Source organism: Aythya marila (assembly GCF_965140915.1).
Source record: "Aythya marila genome assembly, chromosome: 4".
NCBI classification, from domain to species: domain Eukaryota; kingdom Metazoa; phylum Chordata; class Aves; order Anseriformes; family Anatidae; genus Aythya; species Aythya marila.
In genome coordinates this window covers 64,573,062-64,598,267 of record NC_139045.1, presented here as the reverse complement: position 1 = coordinate 64,598,267, position 25,206 = coordinate 64,573,062, and the positions used below count along the sequence as shown (strand labels likewise).

At 40.0% G+C, this 25,206-nt stretch overlaps 1 protein-coding gene across 3 annotated transcripts in view; it reads left to right on the top strand.

Moving 5' to 3' along the window:
* The first annotated feature begins 925 nt into the window (after positions 1 to 925).
* Positions 926 to 25,206, top strand: part of JAKMIP1 (janus kinase and microtubule interacting protein 1) — a 153,271-nt gene continuing 128,990 nt past the window's right edge. For 2 of the 3 annotated variants that reach the window (XM_082758934.1, XM_082758930.1), the window contains exon 1: positions 926 to 1,050. The gene's annotated coding sequence lies outside the window, so the exon portion shown is untranslated. Of the gene's footprint in view, positions 1,051 to 5,700; positions 5,758 to 25,206 lie in introns of those variants that run through there. The other variant, XM_082758931.1, reaches the window with a different exon arrangement.

The window sequence follows — 25,206 nt, the reverse complement described above, 5'->3', positions numbered from 1 at the left end:
CCTGCAGAGATCTTGGTATTTTACTAACCCAAGCATATTTCTGCTGCATGGACTTGGCCAGCCACCGAACCTGGCCCATCAGACACGTATGTACTCACAAGCAGTGCTTCAGCTTGGGTATTTTCGAAGCCAAGGTGTGACAGCACCAAAGAGGCAGCCTGGTTGGAAGCGAAGCCTGGGCCTGCGAGCCTCAAGCAGATATTCTCTTCCATTCTAACAAAATAATGAGGTTTTAAATGGCATTAGGATTTACAGCCGTCTGGCGTGGATAGCAAGCGCTAGCAGTTGAGTTAATCTGACAGCTCTAATTCTTCTGTGCAACGATAGCGCCTAACATAAAAAAATTAAATTGATAAATCCCTTTCAGCACTGTAGGGTTGGAGGGTTGGGGCCCACCTGTATTTGGGTGGCGAGCCAAGAAGGGTCCCAAAAGGGAGACCAGCTGGGCTGGCACGGCTTCAGCGGGCACCGCTCCTCTCAGGCTGGGGACATTTCAGGGGACACATCGCGCTTTGGGACGGGGGGTGGGAGGAGGCTGCTGGGGGTCCCCGGCAAACGCTGCCCAGAGAGCTGGGACTAAAACCCACCAGGACCCGCGGAGCAGCCGCCTCGTGTCCGTTGTCCCCCGTTTATCCACCGAGAGCCACCCGCTCCCCTCAGCCGCCGCCCCGCGCCCCTCAGCGCCACCACCGCCGTCCCTCCCCGCCACCACCACCACGACCACCACCACCACGACCACCACCGCTCCCCGGTGTGGCGGTGCCGGGGCTCTCCGCCCGCCCGAGGCGGGGCTGCGGGGAGCGGCAGGGCCCGGCGCCACTGGCGAGCTCGGCTCGGGGCCGCCGCCTCCCGAGGGCGGGCCGCCGGTGACAGCCGGGGAGGGAGCCCGGGGTGGGGACCGGAGCCGGCATCCGAGGTGCAGCCGCCGCTCTCTCCGGCGGCTCCGCCCGCAGCGCTGCGGGTCCAGGAGGGTCCCTGAGGGGGCGAAGAAGGGACAAGGGGGCTCGGGGAGCCGGCGGGGCGCTACCGCCGTTGCCGGCTGCGGCGTGGGTGAGTAGCGGCGGCGGGAGGGATGAGCAGGGGAGGCAGGCAGGATGCTGCCGTGATCGGAGACTTTGAACGTGCGGGGGGATAAAAGTGCCAGCCCGCGGCTGGGCGAGGCCGTGCCCGGTCTCCGCTCGCCCTTCGGTGCCGCTGAACCGGGCAGGGCAGCCGGTCCTCGGCGGGGCTGGGCGCCGCCTGTCCCGGGGCGGCGAGCCGGGGCGCGGCTGCTGCGGGAAGGGAGAACCCAAGAACCGCCCTGGACCCCCGCCGAGGGGTCGTCCCCGTGTCCCTTCGTGTCCCCCCGAACCGGGGGGAGAGGGCGCACAGCGATGCCCGGCGCCCCGCCGCCCTCCTGCCCGCCCTACCTGGGGCCCAGCCCTGCTCCCCGGGGATCCCGGCAGCAAATCCCAGGCCCGCCCTCGGAAGACTCGCAAGATGAGGCCTTTATTTGATTTGATTTTTTTTCCGTGAGGGGTGCTGGCAGGCTGTTATTTACATAATATCCCTGCTTAAGTGTGACCTCTTCTCTAATTGGAGGCTTCCTTGCCATTTTCTATGGCAACACCACAGAGCGGATCGCTCCGGGGGGGCTGGATGAGGGGAATATCGAGATACAGGGTGATTTGGGTTTGTCAGCTCTCCATTAGGACTGGTTTGTCATGGGGAATAGCTGAGGTTTGGGGGAAAGTTCCTCATCTCAGCCCTTAAGGCAGCCGATAGGCCCGTGGGTCACTGCAGATCTGCCGGATCTCTATTTAAAGAGAGGATGGAGCAGGCTCAGCTTTAGCAGGCAATTAGGAACAATTTTTGTTAGGTTTTTACAGATCAGAAGTCATATAGTACTAGCCTGACTAATGCCTTAAATGTACCGTGCTGCCTATAAATAAACAACAAATTCTAAGGAATGATGTTAATCTAAACACATTTTATTTATTTATTTATTTATTTATTTATTTATTTATTTATCTATTGAGTTCACAGAATTATTGGAAAGAAATCATACCAAATTTCATAAGGAAGAAGAAAATGAGCCCCCTTTCATTTCCAGATTCCTTTTGCTCCCTAAGATCTCTGCCATATACTTAGGACCTATCATGTATACACAGTAATGTCTTTTCTTCCTTGGTTGGTTTCACTGACAGTAAGCGTGATGCGCGTATGCATTTATGCAGGAATGGGATTCTGTAATGCTTATTAGGGTCTTACGTGTTTTATCTCTGTGAGATGCCTGTTCCCGTTTCAGGTTTTATATAGCTAGGGGTGAATACGCTTTGTGTGGGTTTTCTAAAGCCTGCTTAAAATAAATGTTTTCCAATTGTAAGAGACACTAATTCATGGTGCATTTAGGCAGGAAGGTTTTATGAAGAGTTTTAAATTCTGCTTAATTATTGTTTGAGATGGTGCTTTTGTTCTGCATTGAAAATATGCATGCTTACTACTAATAATGCTAAAATTAGTTACTGTAATAGAGGAGCTTTTGTATTCTCTAGGGTTTATAAATTTGCTGTCAATTTCTATTCCCTGTTGTTTATATTTCTCAATCCACTGGGATGACTTTATTTCTTGCACCCAAGGCAGAGTAATGTCTTTCTGGGGTTTGGGTCCTTGTTTTGGATGGGTGGAGGTTTTGAGGATGTTAATGTGAAGTCAATTCATACACTGGAGTTTTAAACAGGAGGGCCAAGAATGTAGGCCCTGCTAGAAGAGGTGGTTCTGCTTGTGGATGGAGAGAGCAGGTATTTGGAGCGATGCCCCACAGGTTTGAGAAGGAGGCCACCCCCTGGGGCTTCAGCCTGAGACACTGAGGTACAAGTACTGTGGGAATTCATTGGTGTAGAGATTTGTAGAGATCATCTTTAAGTTCTCCTGCATGCACATAAAGCATTTCCCCCCCCCTTTTTTTTTTTTTTGGAAAAGCTCTGAATGATGTTTACTCTTCACTTAAATGTATGTTCCTTTAGCGTCTTAGGCAGTTGTTATGGGAACGTAAGAGTTGGAAATATCCTTAAGAGGCCATGGTTTGAACCAGAGCTAAAAATGAGGCTTGAATTGGTAGAGATGTGCTTTGTTAAAAAGTTAATCTCCACTACACAGTGATAGACCCAAGATTTATCATCATGTTTTTCTCTTAGAGGTCCATCTCATCCAAGTCCCTATTTGTTTTCATTAGTATTTTTGTGTCTCTGCTAATGTCCATTCCAGTTTCCCTCCAGCACCATCTTTCTTGCAGTTTACCCCAGCTGTGCTGTTAGTTTCTGCTTTTTAATATTATTTCTCAGCATATAAATGTTAATAGTTATTTTCATGTATATATATTTTTTTCTTTTTGTTGAATATTTTGATTAGAATATGGTAGAAAAATAGGGGATATAGAAGTAGCAGATATGTTGAGGTAATAAATGGGCCATATTTCTGGACAGTGTAAGGCTAGCTGGTATAAATATGTGTCAGGAACAGCACACAATGCAGTCGGTGTGGTTGGATTGCCTCTGTCGAGAAGCAAGGCTGCATGCTGCCACCTTCCAAGAGGATATATGGACGTGTACCACTGATTACTGTGGGGCTACCGATCAGTCTCAATTTATCTATTCATATATTAACTTTGGACTACAATTGCTCTGCCATCCAGGAAACAAAAACCATTACATTCTTCCTCGTGTTCTCATCTGTAATCCTCCTGATTCATTTTTTTCTCTCAACTTTCATTAACTCTATTCTGCTTCATTTCGAAGAGACAATATGCAGCCTTAATTGCAGCTTTGTGCACTGATACACAGAAACACATTCCAAGTCTTTGTTTTTAATTTAAAAATAAAAAGTTGCATATTTAGAACAGTTGCTGATTTATGGTACTTATTGCAGTGTTATTCTGCATTATTCAGGAAAACCAATTTCATAGGCATTGTTTTATTGGTTATCAGATGTTATAATAAAATATCCTGGACAATTCATGGTCTAAAAAAATATTTATTTTTCTTCCCACCTTGGGAAGGCTTCCTCATGTATGTGAACTTTGTAACCAATTTCTTTTTAACTTTTGCTAAGACTTTTTAAAAAATATAAAGTGTTACTAGCAATAACTTTAGTGATAGGTCACCTTCAGTATTGCAATAAAAATGGTACAGATTCATAATCAATAGTGCAAAATGGAACTGTAGTAGTTTAAATTCATTTTTAACTCTTTTTTTTTTTTTTAATTATTATTATATTTTTTTCCTGTGGTAAAACTTAGAACTTGGTTTCTCATATTGGAAGCTTCAGTGAGCTGTTCTTTGAGATCTTTAAAGCTTTAAGTTGGTTGATTCCTCACTTGCAATATTCCATCTCTTCTCTCCATTCGTCTCATAGGAATGGCAGGTTAAAAGAAACTAATTCAATGTGCTGTGATAAATGAGTTCTCCCCCATCTACCCTAACACCAAGCTCAAACACTTGGCATCTTTCCAGTTTTTCTTGAATTTGATTCATTCTTTCTTTACCATACGTACTTTCAAACAAATGCATAAATGCAAATGAAGAGCCAAATGTATCTGGGAATCTCCCACCTCCAGCTGTTGTTATAAATTAGATGAGGAGTGGAAAAGGTGCTTGATGTAATGAGGAACAGTGTGAAAGGTTGCCTTTCCTGTTTTGGTTTTGATGTCTGTTAGGCACAAAAATTTGGAGGCACAAAGTATCTTGTTAACTGTTCACAATGGGAAATTTTATGTCAATATAAAAGAGCAAGATGCAGAGTGACTGGCCATTTTGAATATGTCTTTTTATCCTCTGGTTTTATGGCAGGTGTGTCTTAAATACATTATATAAAAACATATATACACAGTTATTTTACTGCCTTGCTAATAACTTGGTGAAAAATCTAATTAACTGACACAAGTTTCTAGAGGTGAAAGTCTGAAAGATAAGCAAAAATGATGTGTTTAGAAATAGTGAAAAGCCTTTTTTATATTGGCTGTCTTCCTCGAAAAGCAGTTTCCATTAGTTCGTTGTGCCTTTTTTTTTTTCTTTTTTTTGTTTTGATATTAATGGAAGATGGTTAATGAACATCATATTACTTTGACGATGACAAGACCTTTGATGTAAATATTACTTGCTTTGTTTCTTGTAGATTTTTTAAAAATACGTATATTTAGACTGTGACCTGGCATTGTGTAATCAGTATAAATTAAGAGGGATGCTATTTCTGCTATCAGCTCAGTGTGTATTTGTTCATGTGATGCTTTCTTGTTCCTTACTAAACCATACCACTAAATCCCTACTGAACACAGCCATAACCGTAGGAGGATCAAGATGTCTCTTGTAACTCTTGTCATTATTCTTTGAGGTTTTGTGCTGTTTTCTTCTCATTTTCAGTCCACCCTAACAGTATTTTGTCTGTTCTCTAGCACACTAGAAAGTAAGGAAGATTGGAACTGTATCAGAAAGTATATTTTTCATGTTTCTTAGTTTCATTTTGACTTAACCTTCATCCTCTAGGATAGCTGAAAGTTGTCCTCCATTTCAGTTGTCTTTGACAAGACATTTGTATGGAACAGTTTTAGTCATTTTTGTGAAAGCTGTCACCTTTTCATTCATTACGGAAGTGTCGTTACTGCTGCACTGCTGTTTTTTCACAGTTTCACTTTTGATTTAGCACTGATGTTAAGCATGTGCTGCAGAAGAAATGCAAGGCACCTTGGCAATAACTTCAGTAAATGGTGTACCTTTAGTTGAGGTAAGCATGGTTGTCAGCCTTCATTTTGGGCATTGACTGCTTATCTGTTTGCTTTGACTTCACTATGTAGGTGCTTATTTTTTCCTCTTAAATATAGTGTGTTCAAGTTTATCTTAAACCAAATAGATAACACTAGGATTAAAGTGAGCCAAGTGGCATGTTAGTGTAATTGAAACTGAAGTATAATAATTATTATTATATGGTAAGAATAAAAGTGAGCCACTGCAGAGCAATCTTCCTCGACTTCTTCCACAATTGCTTTATTTCTCTTTTTTTTTTTTTTTATGATCAGAATGAGAAACATCTTATCTATCAATCTTATCTTTAATAAGACTTTCTGAATTTTCATTGGTTATGGGGCTGAGATTTCATCTTGTTTTTCTGTTTTCTGTCTAATCCAGTAACCAGCATCTGATAACTATTTACTGCACCATAACACTCCCACTTGTGCTACTAAATCTTGTCAAATATTTTGCATTTCTTCTCACTAACTTGAATTTTACCTGCCAGACAAAGGTACAAGCCTTCTTGTAGACTACTAATTCTCTGAACAAGCTTCTTCAACACTTTTGTAAATACTTGGGGCAATGCACTACTACTCTGAACCTAATCAGGGCACATTTCTGGGGAGGAGGTTGTGTTTTGTGAGACATAGGTGCCATGTCTGTTTGAGTGTCTAAGCTGCGGGCACTTCTGTGATGATTTAAGTACTTCCTTCAGTTCTTTCTGCCCTATCCGGATACAAAGTCACTGTGGTCTCTGTCAGGATGGGAAGAGTGTTTTGGGATGTGTTGCTTCTCTAAACTGCTTAGAAGTGTGAGGTGAAACCCTGTGAGTACAGCTGTTTTATCTATAGAGGTGTAAAACATCACTTTCACAATCTTTCTACCTTCTGTTGATGTACTTAGAGTCACATTTTTACATTTCCCACAGAACAGAACCCATCCTAGTCATTCATTACCAAACTAGTTAGATAAAGACTGTATTATAATTATCGTCTTGTTAATTCAGTGGAGCTTACTTCTTAAAGAAGAATACATCATTTCCTTTCCTGGACTTTTCATTCTTAAACCAAAAAGAATGACCTGTAAGTGCATTCTATGCCAGCTTCTGAAATTTATGTCCTTTGATATTCACTCACTTTAAAAAAGATCAGAGTGAAAATATATCTGCGCTATGGTAAAATAAAATAATTCCATTGACCAATAGGATGATGGACTTAATTCTCACAAAGGCAGACTTCAGCTTCCCTGTTCTGCATAATCCTAGCAGATAATCACACTATTAGCTTTTGCACAAGGCTTTGGCCACTACCACATAGCATGGGGAAGGAGGATGGGTTGCTGTGCCCCCAACACTTAATGCTCATTCTGGCAATTCAGAGTCACTTAGTAAAATGGCAAACTCTTACTAAAAACTTTAATTACATTTGCCATAGACTAGCTTCTGATGGAAATGAGACTTAAATGCTTCTGCTGCCTCTTACTGCCCTATGACTAATTTTTGAATTTGCTGGACAAATTTGTTATTCAAACTGCATTTGTAAGTGAAATTGAAGCCTCAAAGATAATGCTTCTGCCCTAGAACTCAAGATGTGTACATCTGAATGGGATGGTTAGATGAGTGTTTATTTTTTTTTTCCTAATTATTATTATTAAAGCAGTTTCACTATTGCATTTTGTGTAAAGAGTATCCTTGAAAAGTGAAAATTCTGGGGCTATTTCTTTATTCCTGATACCTCATTATGTCCCATTAATGTTTTCAGGTTCATTTTTGTTTCCTCGTTTTTATTGGCTTGCCATCATGTGTTACCATTTATCTTTAGACTCTGCATTTTTACCAACCAAGAAGTCAGGGCTATTACTGTGCCTTGCAGTAAAATACCAAACTTTCCTGCACTCAGGTGTATGCTAATTGTACTAACATGGCTTTATATTAATAACAAATTTTATTTATTTATTTATTTATTGTGTCCACTGTGTGAAAAAGCCTCTAAAACTGATTTTTTTCTTGTGATTTTTCCCACATTCCCACCTTAGCCTTTCCTAGATGACTTCTAGGCTATTTCTGTCTGGTTATTTCTGCATCACAATGGGGAACTGTGACCCTATCTGTGGTTAGGTATGGCTGAGTTAGGTTTACACTGTCTAGTTAACTAACTACTAGCAGTCTAGCTATTGGGTAACAAAGCAGTGCATTCTAAGAGTATCAGTGGTGAACACAGAGAATTTGTGTGTGTATACACATGCACTAAGAAAATACTTCGTGAATTAACATACAAATAAATATGTGTTTGGAGACAGTGTATCTGACAAACTGGATGAAATAGATGGTTCCCACATTCTAGTGCTATAAACGAACTTCATAATAATGCCAGATTAAGCTTTAAGAGGGGATGTACTGAGGATATGTTTGATTTAAAAACTGTTTAAGCTCTAATTATAGTGCTTAGTTTACTTAATGTATATATTGAGGCTAATTCTTGGAGGAGCACAAAAGTAACATAGGATTCTAGTTATCTACAATTTCTAATTTAGGAGATAGTTTCAGATTGGTCACACAAAGCAAATGAATCTTTAAAAAGAGGGAGGTGTACCAATATCACTGTAGGTAATAACTGCTGTACATTTCTTAAAGACGTATTTTTTATAGATCTGCATCTGTAAATCTAAAACAATATCGTATTTCAGTAAAGCAGAGCCTGAAATATCATTCTTATCAAGAAAGATAATTCTCATCTTCAGAAAGAGAAAACAACTAATATACTAGGTATGAAGGAGCAAACTTGCAGTATATCTAGCTCATTTGCATCTCATGCTAAAATGCGTTACTGGTTTGGCTGCCACAAGCAGCTGTAAATGGCATATGGAGTCAGGGCGCTGGAAGAAATCCACGGTCCTTCACTGGAATGCAGTAATTGCCAGCTCCTTCCTGGGAGGTGGGACCAAATGAATGAATCTATCACAGCATGAAGATTAGATCTGCAGAATAACTATCCTGCTCCAGTTATTTCAGATTTCAGATACCCTGGAAATAACCCCTTGCTTTCTCAAGGAAATTATTTTTATTGGCATCTGAATATTTCTGGAGAGGGAAAATTAAAACAGATGATTTATTCTGAACTGATTGTAACCAAATAACTATTTCCTTGGTCAGATTTCTTGTGGGAACAGTCTGAAGAAGCTGGTAAGTCAAAGAATAGTCAGTGAAAGATGCAGAAGGAGATGAGTGAGTTAAAAGAACATGCTACAAAAGAAAATAGGAAAGAGTGGGTGTCTATGTAAGCAGCTTTGTTGATGGCAAACTGCTACATGTTCTTATTTTGCTGTGCTCTTTTTCATGATGAAGGAATGGATGTTCTGCACAGTTTAAGCCATGCCATTCTGTCTTATGATGTATATTTTTAATTATTATTATTTTTTATATTGGATGGGTATAGTTAATTTAAGGCTAAGATCTCTTCAGTAATGGAACTGTAAAATGGGAAACACATAATTCTGAGAGTTCTTAAGTTAAAACAACCACTCTTCTTTTTGTCCTGATTTTTATTGCCTGAGACACCCCGCAGGTGATCCTTTTTTTTTTTTTTTTTCATGTGTTCTCTCTTGTAATGGTTGTAGCTTTTAAACAAGAAAATAAGTACCCTCTTGGTACTGACTGGCTTGATTTTGATTTCAGCGTGTGCAACATGGATCTATCATCCATATGTCCATCAAGTTCATTGCATGTATTTGAATTTACACTGGATGTAAATGACAAATTCTTTGGGCAAAGAGGTTGGCTGTAGTAGCTACACTTGATATGAGGCAGCAATATGCACTTGCTGCCCAGAAGGGCAACTGCATCCTGGGCTTCATCAAAAGCAGCATGGCCAGCAGGGGAGGGAGGGGATTGTCTCCCTCTGTTTTGCTCTTGTGAGACCCCACCTGGAGCCCTACATTCAGTTCTGGGTCCCCCAGCACAAGAAGGACATGGACCTGTTAGAATGAGTCCAGAGGAGGGCCACAAAGATGATCAAGGGGCTGGAGCACCTCTCCTGCAAAGATAGGCTGATGCAGTTGGGGTTGTTCAGCCTGGAGCAGTGAAAGCTCTGGGGAGGCCTTACAGCAGCCTTCCAGTACCTGAAGGGGGCTACAGGAAAGCTGGGGAGGAACTCTTTGTTAAGGAGTGGACTGATAGGGCAGGGTAATGGTTTTAAATTAACAGGATAGGTTTAGATTAGTTATTCAAAAGAAATTCTTTACTCAGGGTGGTGAGGCACTGGCACAGGCTGCCCAGAGAAGCTGTGAATGCTTCATCCCTGGAGGTGTTCAAGGCCAGGTTGGATAAGGCTTTGGGCAACCTGATCTAGTGGGAGCTGTCCCTGCCCATGGCAGGGGGTTGGAACTGGGAGGTCTTTAAGGTCCCTTCCAACCCAAACCATTCTGTGATTCTATGGTTGGGATTATGACTGACAGCCTTATCCTTTGCACACTGGAAGTGCTGATACAGTTTTGGGGGTTTGAGTACATCTATATATATCTTTCTTCAACCTACAGTAAGGTCTAGAAGTGGGATTTTTAGAGCTTTTATTGTGGCTCATGCCCCAAGTATTTCTGACTGATGAATCCTGCCCTGAAAAGTAGGGCTGTAAGCGGGTGCTTGTGTATGTTCTTAAGACTTTAACAGACAAATGTGACCTCAGGGTCATGGTCCAAAACTTTAGTGATTGAAGACATGCACAGACCTTCTTCCTGATATCAAATGAATTCAGTAAGTTAGTGAATTAGAATGTGAATTAATTTATTCAAAGCGGTTGTACTGTAGTTGTCACTCATTAAACCTGCCTGTGAACATCCATGTCACGAAGCTTCACGTGATGCATGCTTCCATCACTAGGACTCCACTAGTTGTGCTTAGTTCTGTTATCAGCTTGCAGTGAGTTCAAGAGCTGAGCCTATTTTGAATCACTCTAGAATGCATTTATCAGTGTTTTCTAGGTAAACTCATGACTTCTGTTTATCTCTGGAGCCAGTCTCTTAATCCATCAATGTATTCTACTTCTACTTGCCCGTACTCTCTGCTTGAGTCTTTTCTCCTTGAGTCTCTTCCATTTGGCATCAGACCGGTATGGCTGGGTGAAGTTTCCCAGAAGGTGCGTGGTATGTGTAGAAGGCACCAGAGATGTACAAGAAATTCTCCTTTAGTTTCTGAATCTCCAAAGTGTTGACAGGTCACAGAGGGAACCTTCATTGTTGACCTGGCAGAACAGTTACTGGCTGTGTGATTTTGCTGTATTGAGGATTGCTGTAGAGTCTTGACAGATATGCTGACACTTTGGGTGAAGGGCAGGCAGTGTATGTATACTCACTACATCACACCACGTAGTAGATTTTGGCTGCCAAGAAATGGCTTTGCACTTGAAGCAGAAGAATTCTTACAGTAGTTACAGTATTCTTGTAGCTTTCCTCACCCTTGCAGTACTGGAGTATGCCAGTGAGATGACTAAGGCAATAGAGAAGCCAGTAACTGTCGACATGTGAGTTCACTCCAGGTCTATGAGCCTCCAGTTCAGTACTGGAAAGCCAGGTTTTGGTGCAAAGCTGCAATCAGTTCCGCAGGTGGTGTTCCTGGCCACTGTACCAATTTCAAAAGCAGCTTTAAGACTGATCTCCATCAGAAACATTTATACCTATAGCTTATACATTGCATGCAGCACAATAGCAGCAAAGAATAATGCTGATATGTTTGTAGGTCTCCGTTAACCACAGAGTCTTCTTCATGAGCATCAGTGTGGAAATACTCAGATGTTGTATGTTGGGTGCTGATATCTTCCTTATCTGTTTTGGGCAAATAGGATTTAACTTCCTTCAGATAACATATCAGATTGCCTTTCTTCAGATTGCAAGAACTTTCTTGTTCATTTTTGCTGTGGCTTCTGAAAGCTTGGCCCTGAGATATTTGATGGAAATGCTGAGTTCCATGTGCATTTGGCTGGCTGAAGCTGCTGGCTGCTGCATGTCAGCACCACTGGAATGTGGTCAGGACTCTTGCTGTCCTTCCTGTAATGTGCTGCACAAATAGCACATATACCACTCTGGAAAAAAAAAAAAATAAAAAAAAATCTCATTTTATTCCTTTGTACAAGCCACTGTATGAAGTGGCTTGTACAAGTGCTGATAAACATTTCAGCTTAAATGGAGTAAGAGAAGGGTAGTAGGCTACCTGATTGTGGTTGCCTTGAGAGCAAACTGCAGGCCTCTTTTCCATATCAGATTTAACCTGCTATCAACTTAGAGACCTGTAATATGCTGGAATCTGCTGTCTATGGACAGGGTAGCACATAAAATTTTACTGTCTGCTGATTAAACAAAATGTCAAGAGCAGAGGGACGGCTTGTAATCTATGTGTTGAAATTCCTGGACGAGCCTTTGGAGAACTGTCAAGTAGTTCCTGATTTATTTTTTCCCCCCTTTTTCAGGTAAATGTTTTCAGTATGCTGGACTTGGATGTAATGGCTCATTGACAGCAAAACTGCTTCCCTTTGGAATATGCCCTGCAGTAACCCTCAATAAACCCACGCACGCTGCAGATTGCAGGAGCTGTGGTTTGTTGCTCATCTCTTCTTGCCAGCAAGGTCTCTTCTGGTGCCATTTCCACCCTCTTTGAATCTGAAAAGTTACGGCCAGTTGTACAGGACCAAACACTCTGTATTTTAATTTCCCTATACAGTGACTTCATCCTGTTCATTATGGAGTTTTCATTGCAGATTTAGAAGGCATATTCCAGCCATACCAAAGCATATAGATCCCACTAAACAAATATATACTGTGATTCTCTGGTCAGCTTGCATTGTGGTATCTCGGGTTGTTTGACTTGCACAAGCAGGTTTTTGGAGAAATGGTGCCAACCACGTGGCTGAAGACTTAAATGCTGTGTAGTTCCACATAAACTAGCAAAGAGCTTTTGAAGCCCAAGAGGAACATGGGGAAAGAGTTGCAGGAAATATGGAATTATATAGCTTCAGAGTGGCACTGATGACTGTCAGCACCCTGTCTGGGCTTCAGGTTGGATTGCATAGTACCTATGCAGATGCTAAAGCACAGCTTTAACCTGTAACTATGGCAAGCTTAGGTTCAAAGCCAGCTCTAGATCTGAGATTTATTTTCTGAAGGCTGTTAGTAGTATTGCATTAATAAACAGACTAAATAAGCTTGCAGTGTAGTGAGAAATATTAGTCTCAATGGGACTGTCAGATTAAAACTGTTTTCTTTTTTTAGCGATTTACAGTCTCAAACCAAATTCAAATTCAACAATTCATAACTTAACCTATTTGATTAAATTTTGCACTTTTTTGGTTTTGTAATGGTGGAGTAGACTGGCAAGTGCTGTGGCATTTGTATTCAAAGAAGAATTTATTTTATTTAAATGGAGAAAAATAAAATTTTGAAAGCATTTCTAATAATGTCTGGTTGTATGGCAGCCTTAACCTGCAAGATGTGGCCAGACTTTTATGCTTGTATGCTTTTGCCGTGTGTATACCTGTAGTGAAGCCACACAATGTGTTACACAATTAATGCATAAATCTCAGCTAACAAAGAGACAATGTGCAAGCTGGATCAGAATTTGACTGCTCCTGTTCATGAATACGTGTATGGGGAATAATAATCTCTGTACATAAATTTATTTCATCTTTTATTGTCAGAGGAGTTTGATCTGTTCCTTCTGTGTTTAGAATAGTCTCTGTGGAAGTATGTCAAGGAGACAAAACTATCATCCTGTTCCTGATATACAGAAAGCACAGTTCTAAAAACTGGTGTTGTTCGGTTATCCTTCTGTATAACCACGTGGCAAAGAGACATTTTTTTTCCTCATCCTTCTACACGAGACTCTGGGCCAGCAGGAAAATGCCGTGTTCATAATGTCAATATGAATGCAATTTGGAGCTCTTAGCTTAGCATTTTTGTCTGATGCTGCAAAAACTGATTCTGTTTTTGATAAATAGAATTTATATTTAGATATGTCCTATCTCCATAGGATAATCTGCATATTTTAAACTCAGTTGCTTTAGTAACTCCTCCTTCATAGTACAAGTTCTCTGTTATTGAAGTTTCCTTCCTCCTTTTTTTTCTGAAGCACCTAAACCTAAGTGTAACTTGAATTTCAATCTTTTTCCAATATCTGTTTCCTCCTATGATTCTTTTTTATATAATTCGTTCTTTTCATTTGAGATGGCCTGTCTCTTTAGGATAGAATATATATTTTTCTGCACAGATAATCTGTATGTGTATTCTTGCAATTTATCCTTATTAATATTCATAGTATGTTTCGATATTATGCAATTTTAATCATAAATGTTAATATAATTCTACCTGTGTTGTGCAAAAAAAAATAATTTTACATAAGTTTTGTTGCTGCTAAACATGGGATTTACCTTTTTGAATTCCAAATCACCTTTCTATTTGAAGATCACATGCTGTTGGATGACTTCACATTTACAGAGAATGTGCAGTGATTTTCTGAATTGCCCTTACAATATGAAAAGTTACCATTCTTTTTCTTCCTTGTAAATAGCAAGCTAGTGTTTTTTCTAATTTCTGATTTTGCTTTTTAGTTATCATCAGGCCTCACTTATCTCTCTATTCTTTCTTCTTTTTGAATGAGAGTGATGACCCTTCTAAATTTTCAGTATGTTATAAATTTATTATCTAAAGATTGAAGTGGTTGAAGTGTTTTCATTCTCAGAGATATAGATTCACTTTTTTGGGGCTTGGAAAGGAGACTGAAATTCTCTCTTTGAGTATATCAAAGAAGACCTTTATCAAAAGTGATATTTAGACTTTTCTCCTGTATGTTTTAGCTCACTGTGTAATATATGATACACACAAAGCCCTACGTGAATGGTTCTTGCAGGATGGTTCAGAACCTGGCCCTTCTTGTGCAATTGATTCTAATGACTATGACTTTCCCAAGGGCAGTTTTCTATGTTTCAGATGGTAGCTTAAGACAAGAAAAGTCTTAGCAACAAAAAAGTCTTCATATAGCTTGACTACCGGGTAGATTGTAATGAGATGTGTTTGTATTGCATTCACATCTTGCAGAAACTCTGCCTTAATTGTTAGGTCCACCACATGATGGAAAAGATAATGGAATTCACATTCTGTTTAATTCCCATCACAGAATAAAAGCTCTGATTTATTTGTATGTAATAGTCAAACAAGCTTAGGGTTTGGTTTGCCAGTCATCAATCTTGCTGCTTTTTTTTTTTTTTTCTTTTTTTTTTTTTTTTCCCCATAAACTTTAATTCTTGTATTCTTTTGCTAAATAGAAGACTTTTGTTTTTTTTTTCTTGTCATTTTTTTTTTCTTTTTTTTCTTTTTTTTATTAAATACTTGAGTAAAATAAATGTTAACTGTTTTTCTTTGAGGCACCTCATTGTTTCCTTTGTGAAGAGCTAAATTAGTGAATGAAGTTTCCACTGGACTATGGCTTCAGCTTTGTGGAGAAATAATTACCATTTGAAGCCAAGATACTATGTTTATGGTCTATTTACCTTGTTTAGCTTTTGGAATGCTGTATCTTCATCCCCAGTATAGCCACTGTTCTCTGAATCTGGAAATCTGTTGACCTGATACAGAACAGAGAATGGCATCCTGGCCCCTGGCAGAAAATGTGGTGAAATGAAACTATAGCTCACTGAACTGAATTTTTAGTGCTACTCCTGTATATACAGTATCAGTAGACACAGGAAAGAAAAACAACTAGAAGTACTGCAAATCCAAGATACTTTTATGCATATATCATGTTTGCATTATGATCATTTATTGAGGTCGTCTTCAAACTAGCAACCCTTTAAATACAGCCAAATCTCAAAACAACAGCTACTGAAGTGATGTAATGACAAATCATAACATTGAAAACTTATTTTTTTTCTTCTGTTTGTAACTTTTACCATTCTTAACCTTATTTTTTATGTCACTGTTTTATATTTCATGCTGTGTTTGATTCCAGACAATACATACAGCTTATTTTGTAAGATGTTTCCTGTGGATGACTTAGGTCAAACAACATGTTCTGAAAAGCTCCATCCTTTTCCCTGCACCATTACATCTACAATCTTATTTTCTCTGTACACCTTTTGTCACCACAGCTGTCTTTCAGCAAGAAGGAGTGAACCAACCTCCTTTTAGAATATCATTAATGCCCCTTCCGATCAGCTGGCAGATGTTACTGAGTGACCGCCACTCACCCCACTCAGCCCCCGCTGATCCCTGAGAGCCATATGTGTCTGCACAGCAGGTGGCTGAACGCAGGACAGTGGTGGGATGGTGTGGTCCTCAGCGGATGCTCTCACCAAAACACGGAGACGTTTCTAAGATGGAAGAATTTTCTTGGTGGTACATTTTCTTATAGAGGCCACTGTGATAATAACTCCCTTTCACTGATTTCTGCATGCATTCCATTAACTTGTAAATGTAGGTATCAGCTCTCACCATGAACACTCTACTGCCAAGGAATTCACCAATTTCTTTACTTACCTAATTCCAGTGACAACTTATTCCACTGTCGCATGAGTCTCTTAGTAACTTGGTGACTATGGGTATATAGCAAATCTAATACAAACAAAAATATACTTTCTGAGTTAAAGTAGGCAGAAGTATATTTGTTAGGTTACTGGTTATACTGATGACCAACACATTAAACAAGTGTGTTCTATGTGTTGTGCCACAATTTTTACAATTAAATTGTACTCCCATTATTATGTAGACTCAAACAAACAAACAAACAAAACACACACACACACACACAAAAAAAAAACAAAAAAAAAAAACACAAAAACAAACAACAAAAGAAACCAAACAGTGAAGTAGCTGGCAGGCATATCTGGGTTAGGCTGCAGTAACTCATTAGAAGCTTCTAAAGCAGGATTACATAAATGGGACCCTGTCTGCTCAGGTTAAATATAGTTCTGTAGTTTAATCTAATATGTGGCTACCATAAAGTCACTCAGTTTTGACTGTCAGTCAAAACAAACTGATTTGTTCACCTTCTTCAGTATCATGAATAAATAAACAAATAAATAAAACCAGAAATGAGATTCACTGATGAATCTTTCATGGAATTTATTGTGAGTTTTCTGCTGTTATTTAGGGTCTTGTGGTGGTGGGGTTTTTGTTTGTTTGTTTTAAATGCAAATATTAATTATCTAGTCATATCAGAATAAACTTGAAATATAGGCCACATATATTTCATGAATCTATTTTCCCTTTAATGAAGTTATGTAAAGAAATAGTCTTCCTTTTTCTGTTTTAGGGCTATAATCTTGAAGCACTGCTGCAAAAGTACAGATACTGCTAGCTAAAAAATCTACCAATTACAAAATATGATTTTGCAATATATCACAATCAAAAAGAAAGTAATTTAAATGATTTTATAGGATATTGATATATTAAAGGAATGTATAGCTTCCCATTGGGCTATTTTTTGTGAATCGTTAAATTTCCAATAAAATTATGAACCATCATGGACTTGTAGAAGCAGTATTCCTTAGTAAGATACTGGATGTTATTTTATATTATGCTAAATACTTAATTATATACTTAATACTATAAATACTTAACTACTTGTATCATTATTTATAAGCACCATTTTCTAGTGACATTAAGCATCACCTTCAGGTTTCCATTCAAATGTTTGAAGCAAACCAGAACAAAAACACATACTCACAGAGGGAACAGATGCAGGGATTGCAGCAAATTTTAAACAGGTTTGTTTATCAGTTTTTCTATAGGACCTCACATGTGGTCAGAGATGACATAATTTTTATACAGTTGGTAGTGTGTATGTTTGCATGGACCTGTAGTCCAATAGTAATTTTACACAGCAGGCAGATAAATTGAAAGGGTCCTTCCCAGTGCCTTGGTTAAACTTTCTGGCCTTACAAAGCCTGGTGTTGGCACTGCAAGGTTTCATTCTAAAGGCATCAGTATCAATTAGATGATGGGTAAGCAGCACTGCTTTTGACAGTACCAAAATTTTCAACCTCTGTCTGTTATACTCGTTGAGTTGCATTTTTCAGTGTAGCATTGCTTTTTGTCTGTGAACTCACCAGATGCCAAGTTTTCTTCAGTTTCAGATATGAAGTCATTCTCATATATCCATGTCTAGAGAGAAGCAGGGCTTGGCATGATTGCAAGCCTTACCTGAAGGTGTGAAGAGGATAATTGTCTGGTCATAACACATGGTTGCATTTTTTTTCTCAGATAAGATAACAAAAATCTGATAAACTCATACCATGTCTACCAAGTTCAAGTGATATTAGTAAAATTTTGTTTAAACAAAACATAAAACTGTGAGTAGTTGCAAATCTCAGTCCCTTTCCTAATTCATTGTACAGAGTAAGTTTGCTGCTGTTTTTATGTTGTTTCATCCTAAACGGAGGATCTGTTTAACAAGGTAATGAGGACATAAAGATAATTAACTTCACACTCTTCACTTTAGTAATGGAGCAGAAATTATTTATTGACTCTAAGTTTTATTTTTTTCTTTAAAGCCTTGGAGCTGTGGAAATCCTATCTTGTATATATGGAACAAAAATGATTCTCACTGGAGTATTTCTATTAGTAACACCTCATTGTTTTTATGACAATCTTCTAAAGACAAAACTAAAAGTGTTCTTAGGTCATGCATTAGAAATATAAAAAGCTCAATTCCCAAAATTTAAGTGAAATAATTAAAAGCCAAAAGTAAGATTGCTTCTTTCTAGAAAATCAATTAGTAATTGATGTATTATAAATCTTATTTAACATCTCATTATTAGCTTGGCTGTTGAATTAGCAAGTCATTAGCTGTTTTATGAGCATTGCTAAACTGAAAAGTTACCCTTGGTGTTTTTATGTTTCTATTTATTCAATATTTGTTACCTTTCCACAAGGCATGTTGCCGCCCCCCCTCCCCCTTAAAATGCTGTGGTTAATTAAATTGTTAGATTTAACACTGTAAATTGGGCAGTATTGCATTGTTGCCCCATGTCATGTGTGACAAATTTTTGACTGATAAATATTCTCAGGGTACTTCAGGATTTTTCTGGTTGTAGGAAGTTGAGGTATCATGGAAGAAAAATAACTGGAATATTGTTTTTATTAAAAAGCAAAGATAATTTAGTACTTGAGACCAAGCACATTTAAGGTGTTTTCAGTAGAGCTTTCCTAAACATGGTATGTAAGATCAGAATTTGTACAAAAATGTTCAAATAGCTTTCCTTAAATTTATTGTTTTGATTTTGCCTGGCAGAGAGCATCAGTTGGGAAGGCCTTGTGAAAAATCACATATTTACTCAGTTAACTAGTAAATTTTAAAAAATCTTGGCTTTTTGTTGCTTTGTTTCAACAAAAAAGTATCTTGTCAGATTGTATCTGAAGATACATGTAATTCTTCCTTTGCTTCCTCTTGAATTTAAATTCTTTGGAACAAGGTCTACCCTGTACTATTAATTCTGGCTTTGTTGTCAAGGCAATAAATGTGATAATGCATCCAGTATGTTCTAGCATGTGTTAAAAGTATCAGAGACAGGCGACATATGCTTTAACAAGATGGGGCTTTGCTAGTTTCAGTGTGTCTATCCTTCAGCTTTTTATCTGTACCAGCTTAGGTGATGTAAGGATAGAGGTTTTTTTATTTGTTTTTCACCTGGACAAGACTCTTATTGTATTCTAATACCTTGTCTTCACCTAGGGATGAAAATTAGCATGTTTATGAGATGAGCAGTCCAATTTTCAACCAGGCTCTCTGAGTGTTTCTGAAATTCCAAATAATAATAGTAGTTATTGCCATTATCCCTTTACTTTGTCCAGGTTAGCTTTGAAATTGTTTGATTTTCAACTCACACAGTTGTCTATGCCCTCCTAAGTGTATTTGGGTATATATCTAATGCTTTGATAGATGTTCAAGAAATAAGTACCTAAAGAACTGTAACAACACATATATTCACACACATTTTGATTTCAGGGGTGTGTGAGCGAACTCAAATTGCCTTCAATAGTCTGTAAGGATTTCACCTTCTTTTTTTTGCTAACAAGATATTTTGCAGGTGTTACTGTAAAAATAACTTCTATCAGAAGTCTCTTCATCTGATTTATGTTTTAAGTAATTTGCAGCGCAAGATTTGCCAGAAGTTTGATGCATGCCTTAGTAATGGGAATGCAAAGTCACAAGTGTGATATTTAAGTTAAGAAATGTGGAGAGGAGCTGTAAGAGTGGTTTAGAAAACCAACAGTGACAGGGCACCTGTGTTTCTGCCTGGAATTTCCCAGGCAGAAGAATGTGCAGATGTACTGTAATGAAGTGCTTTTGCATGCCCTAGGTGCTTAGTAAGGGCATCAGATTTGCTGTTCATGGGCAGTAATTTCCACATTCTTAGAAGTCTTGGCTTGCTCACTATGCATATCATGTATGTATAGTCAATGTGTCCAGATTTTTTTTTAATGATCTTGACAAGTACATAAGTCTTTCTAAGTAGGAAAAGTCAAAATGTTCAGGTAAAACCCAGGTCATTTTGCAATGTGTTTTGCAACAAACAAGGTACTTGAGCATGGAAGATAGCTTCCTGACGCAGCTGGTTAGTGAACCTACTGGGTTCACTAGCGGGGTGGTGCCCCGCTAGACCTTCTCTTCACAAACAGAGAAGGACTGGTGGGAGATGTGGTGGTCGGGAGCTGTCTTGGGCAGAGTGACCATGAAATGGTGGAGTTCACTATTCTTGGCGAGGCCAGGAAGGGGACCAGTAAAACCGCTGTATTGGACTTTCGGAGGGCTGACTTTGAGCTGCTCAGGACACTAGTTGGTGGAGTACCTTGGGAGGCGGTTCTGAAGGGCAGAGGGGTCCAGGAAGGCTGGACGCTCTTCAAGAGAGAAATCTTAATGGCGCAGGAACGATCTGTTCCCACATGCCCAAAGATGAGCCAGCGGGGAAGAAGACCAGCCTGGCTCAACAGAGAATTGTGGCTTGATCTTAGGAGAAAAAAGAGGGTTTATAATCTTTGGAAAAGTGGGCAGGCCACTAGGGAGGACTTTAAGGATGTAGCGAGGCTGTGCAGGGACAAAATTAGGAAGGCCAAAGCTCATCTGGAGCTCAATCTGGCTACTGCCGTTAAAGATAACAAAAAACGTTTCTATAAATACATCAACACAAAAAGGAGGACTAAGGAGAATCTCCATCCTTTACTGGATGCGGGGGGAAACTTAGTTACAAGAGATGAGGAAAAGGCGGAGGTGCTCAATGCCTTCTTTGTCTCAGTCTTTAGCGGCAATACCGGTTGTTCTCTGGATACCCAGTACCCTGAGCTGGTGGAAGGGGATGGGGAGCAGCATGTGGCCCTCACTATCCATGAAGAACTGGTTGGTGACCTGCTACGGCACTTAGATGTGCACAAGTCGATGGGGCCGGATGGGATCCACCCAAGGGTACTGAGAGAAGTGGCAGAGGAGCTGGCCAAGCCACTGTCCATCATTTATCAGCAGTCCTGGCGATCGGGGGAGGTCCCAGTTGACTGGCGGCTAGCAAATGTGACGCCCATCTACAAGAAGGGCCGGAGGGCAGACCCGGGAAACTACAGGCCTGTCAGTTTGACCTCAGTGCCAGGGAAGCTCATGGAGCAGATCCTCTTGAGAGTCATCACACAGCAATTGCAGGGCAAGCAGGCGATCAGGCCCAGTCAGCATGGGTTTATGAAAGGCAGATCCTGCTTGACGAACCTGATCTCCTTCTATGACAAAGTGACGCGCTGGGTGGACGAGGGAAAGGCTGTGGATGTGGTCTACCTTGACTTCAGCAAGGCTTTTGACACCGTCTCACACAGCATTCTCCTCAAGAAACTGGCTGCTCTTGGCTTGGACTGGCGCACGCTTCGTTGGGTTAGAAACTGGCTGGGTAGCCGGGCCCAAAGAGTCGTGGTGAATGGAGTCAAGTCCAGTTGGAGGCCAGTCACTAGTGGCGTTCCCCAGGGCTCAGTGCTGGGGCCGGTCCTCTTTAATATCTTCATCGATGATCTGGACGAGGGCATCGAGTGCACCCTCAGTAAGTTTGCAGATGACACCAAGTTAGGTGCGTGTGTCGATCTGCTTGAGGGTAGGAAAGCTCTGCAGGAGGATCTGGATAGGCTGCAGCGATGGGCTGAGGTCAACTGCATGAAGTTCAACAAGGCCAAGTGCCGGGTCCTGCACCTGGGGCGCAATAACCCCAAGCAGAGCTACAGGCTGGGAGAGGAATGGTTGGAGAGCTGCCAGGCAGAGAAAGACCTGGGAGTGATGGTGGATAGTCGGCTGAATATGAGCCAGCAGTGTGCTCAGGTGGCCAAGAAGGCCAACGGCATCCTGGCTTGTATCAGGAACAGTGTGACCAGCAGGTCTAGGGAGGTGATTGTCCCCCTGTACTCAGCTCTGGTGAGGCCGCACCTCGAGTACTGTGTTCAGTTTTGGGCCCCTCGCTACAAGAAGGACATCGAAGTGCTTGAGCGGGTGCAGAGAAGGGCGACGAAGCTGGTGAGGGGCCTGGAGAACAAGTCCTATGAGGAGCGGCTGAGGGAGCTGGGCTTGTTCAGCCTGGAGAAGAGGAGGCTCAGGGGCGACCTTATCGCTCTCTATAGGTACCTCAAGGGAGGCTATAGCGAGGTGGGGGTTGGTCTGTTCTCCCACGTGCCTGGTGACAGGATGAGGGGGAATGGGCTTAAGTTGCACCAGGGGAGTTTTAGGTTAGATGTTAAGAAGAACTTCTTTACTGAAAGGGTTGTTAGGCATTGGAACAGGCTGCCCAGGGAAGTGGTGGAGTCACCATCCCTGGAAGTCTTCAAAAGAAGTTTAGATGTAGAGCTTAGGGATATGGTTTAGTGGGGACTGCTAGCGTTAGGTCAGAGGTTGGACTCGATGATCTTGAGGTCTCTTCCAACCTAGAAATTCTGTGATTCATGAATGCTCCCAGATCACAGATCACACTATATCAGACCATATAAGGGATACAATGTGAGATGGAGTTGGACCTACCTGAACCAGTGTTGTTGTTCACAGCAATAGGTGATTCTTCACTTTTTGGGTAGCACTTTGGAGCACTCTGTAAATCCTGGTTATAATGGTTCCCCAGACTGGTATTTGTTGGAGTCATATCACTACAGGAATAAGTGATAGAAATTAAAATGCAACTATAGTGTGGAAAGGGAAAGACCAGGCCATACTATAATAGTAAAAGTATTTTTGTTTGTTTGTTTGCTTGTTTTAAGGGAGGAAAAAAAGAGGCCTAAAGATAGGTTGAGCACAAAGAAAAGACTGATTTCACCTTTTACATAAGGAAGGAGTCATATGCAATGAGTCAAAAGAGTTTCCTTTGTATATGTCATATAAATGACAGTGAGTTAGATCCACTTTAATGAACACAGCGATAATCTCTGACATGGTTACTTGATCACTAATTTGATTGAGGCTATAGCAGATCTCTCCATTTTAATACCAGGAGACCAGGTACTGTTGTATAATTTGGTTTTGCTTTTTGTTTACTAAGCTGTCCTTTCACTATGAAATACTAGCTTAATTGTGAAGACCAAGGGGTTTGTGCTACCTGGTAGTTTGCATTTGACATCTCAGCTTTCTTGCTTGCTTATGAAAATGCTTAAGGCAGAATAAGTGAAATGGAGAGACTTTGGTAATAGTCATTTAACTTTGAATGTTTCTATTTTAAGGAGAATATTATTTATTAAAATTTATTTGATTAAAAAACATATTAAACTTCCCAGTGAGATGATAAATATTCACTTTTTAGTAACAACTATTGCCTTATTTTTATAATACTCCTTTGTTTCACAGAGGGCTGGCATTTTTTCTTCTTGATTCCTAGCAAGAGGGAGGCCTACAAAAAGCCTGATTCACAAGAAACTTTACTTGCGCTATTATAAGGCAGGTTTGTTTTATTCATTAAAACAATTTCTCCTTCCTCCAGAGTACTAAAACTTTGCTCATAAATTCCATTGAGTGTCTCATATTCAACTGCCAGCTTCCGCTTCCTGCCCTGTCTTATCAAGTGACAGCTTCCCATTTGCTCAGTGCTCACAGAGAAAGAAACCATCTCACAGTAATGTTCTGATTAGGATCTTCTTTAGTGTATCTCTACAGAAGGATATTAAATCAACTGAGTTTAATTTCTTAAAGGGCTATTTCTGAGACACAACTTGTCCCAGGCCTATCTTACTTAGACTCAATGCCTGACATTTTCTGTCTTTCTTATATCATATCATACCATATCACATCTTTTTCAAATATCCCTTTGGTTGTCTCTTCCATTATTCTGTAAAGGTCTTGCAGATATTGGGAAATCCAACACTGTACAGAATACTGTCCAGTGCTCAAGTAAAGTAGATTATTCCTCTTTTTTTTTTTAATCTCTGCCAGTTCTAGAAATCTCTGCAACATTTCTAATAGAGGGCTTGAAGTCTGGTAACAGTGGGAATGCTTAAAAATGTCTGTACCAATTTAGGTGGTTTACAGATCCATTATTTTACAAATGTACACATTTACTGCAAATATAAAGGGAAGTGTATGCAGATTGTTACTAGTGTTTTGGAACATGGTATGGGTTAAATGGTCTTAATTTCTTCCTGCTTAGAGCCAAGAGTTGGACTTGATGATCCTTGTGGGTTCCTTCCAGCCTGGGATATTCTGTGAGTCTGTGATACTTCCTTAAAAAAAAAAAAAAAAAGAAAAAAGAAAAAAGATGAATATCAAATACCATTATATTTTAGGCAGGAACTCTAAATTCAAAACAAAACAAAACCAACAACAAAATAATGGGATTAAAAGTTTTTGGGTCTCTTTGCAACAAGTTGTAAAGTACAGCTTGTTGAATTTCTCCTCCTTTTTCACAGCTATGTATAATTTCATACTAATCAGATTAGTATGCTTATTTTATATATTAATAGTTGGAAAAAATGATCACGTCTATTCTACCATGTGTTTTTAAGTTAAAAAAAATCAAGTGGGTTGTAGGACATTAAAATCTCATTAGATGTTCAGTAGACAGAAGTGGATGAAAAAGCTGGAAGTGGGTTTGAGATACAGTTAAACCATAATCTCAGAAATGTTTTTGAAGCCAACACCTCAACTGAAGGAGGTGTTCCAGTTCTTCCACACCCAGCTGCCTTTTCCTCTGCCAACCTCTCTGTGTTGGCTCCAGCGTTTTACAGATTATGAGAGAAATTGGCTCAGAGGAAGTGGTAAAGGCTAAAGATATTGAGAATGGCAAATGACTGGCTATTATCTGGGATTGTTTTTTTTTCTCTCTCTCTCTCTCTTTTTTTTTTTTTTTTTTTAATGATTACAACAGTTGTGCTGACTCAAGGCAATGACATATATATTTTTTTAAGGTTTACACCAGTTTGAAATGTTTATAAAATTGTGTCTTAACTGAAGCATGTTGCAGGGAGAGAATGG